Here is a 1,867-nt window from a genome sequence, read left to right as displayed (position 1 = left end):
ACAAGATAAACCATAAAATAGTGGTTTATCAGACCCTTTTTCCAAGGATCGGGACAAGTCAAGTTCCTCATTGTAGGGGTAGACTATTTCATAAAATGGATTGAGGCAGAGCCCCTAGCCAATGCCACCGGTCAAAGAAGTCGGAAATTTCTATACAGGAACATTATTACAAGGTTTGGGGTCCCTTACTCCATCACCACAGATAATGGCACTCAATTTACTGATACAGGTTTCAGGAACTTGGTAGCTGACTTGAAAATAAAGCACCAATTCACATCCGCAGAACACCCACAAGCTAACGGACAGGTAAAAGCTCTCACAAGTCCTATGGGCATATCGGGCAACTCCGCACTCCACCACAGGAGAATCACCCTTCCGACTTGCTTACGGAATGGAGGCAATGATCCCAGTGGAGATAGAGGAAGGATCCCCCAGAATGATTTTTTACAATGAAGCGATCAACTCCCAAAATCAAAAGGAAGAGCTCGACCTACTTCCAGAAGTCCGAGAAAGAGGTCGAATTAGAGAGGAAGCGTTAAAGCGTCGAATGACTTCAAGGTATAATCAAAGGGTAATTCGGCGAAGCTTCGCCAATGACGATCTCATCCTAATCTGAAATGATATCGGAGCAGGTCAATCAGGAGAAGGGAAGCTAGCAGCTAACTGGAAAGGACCTTACCGAGTTATAGAGGTAGGAAAAGGCTACTACAAGGTGTCCGACCTCGAGGGACGAGAGCTACCAAGGTCATGGCATGCTTGTAACCTAAGAAGGTACTATAGTTAGAAAGTAATAAAGATCTTAGGTCAAGGTGCACTCTTTTTCCTAAAAAGGTTTTTTAATGAGGTGCGAAGCCAAGATCTACAAAATTACCCGATTTAGAAGGGTAAGTACTCATATATATACATTCTTGTCTATATGCCTATTTTCTACTTGAATAAAGTTTTTCAGATTCCCTAAAAAGTTTCCTACCAAGACGTATTAATCTGAGCGCAAAAATTCATCGCCCGATTACGACAAGGTCGGCAAGGTGAAAATCAAATTCATCGCCCGATTACGTCAAGGTCGGCAAGGTGAAAACCAAATTCATCGCCCGATTACAACAAGGTCGGCAAGGTGAAAGTGATAAAAACAGATTAATGCAAGAAGTTATAAAAAGTAATCCATAAAAAGCAGCCTGACGAGGTCTGACTAAAAATGGACTACTAAAAATAACTTAGCTTGGACCGACAAGAGAAGTCGGACCAACGAAAGCTACAGCTCGGACCGACAAGAGAAGTCGGATCAACGAAAGCTACAACTTGGACTGACAAGAGAAGTCGGACCAGCGAAAGCTACAGCTCGAACCGACAAGAGAAGTCGGACCGACGAAAGCTACAGCTTGGACCAATACGAGAAGTCAGACCAACGAAAAGCGTGCGCTAAAAGGGACATAGCTTTGCCCAAAAAGCCACGGCTCCACGTCAAGGCTATCAAAATTGTTCAGACTAACTAAAAAGGTTCTACCAGAACACTAAAAAGTTATCGGACAAGTTAGCCCCAAGGGTCATCTCACCCAAACAGAAGACAGACAAAACAAGATCTGATAAAAAAGAAGTCAGACAGCAGAATACCAACACTCTATAAAGACCTACAAAAGTTGCAAAGGTATGAACAGTATATCAGAGAAATATACCATCAAAATAAAAATATTTAAAGACTCAAAGGGCCACCTGAGAGGCAACCTCAAGAGTTTAAAAGTGTTTTGTTTTCAAAATTAAGTTGCATAGAAGCAACTGAAAATCAAGAGAAGTCTACCACATCAAAAGTTACAAAAAACAGAGTTTAAAAAACCCACAAGTCGGACTATACAAATAAACAAGAGATCAT

This window comes from Arachis ipaensis, chromosome B5 (assembly GCF_059453495.1).
Source record: "Arachis ipaensis isolate K30076 ecotype BB chromosome B5, ASM5945349v1, whole genome shotgun sequence".
Taxonomy (NCBI): Eukaryota; Viridiplantae; Streptophyta; class Magnoliopsida; order Fabales; family Fabaceae; genus Arachis; species Arachis ipaensis.
Note: the sequence above shows the minus strand (reverse complement) of the source record.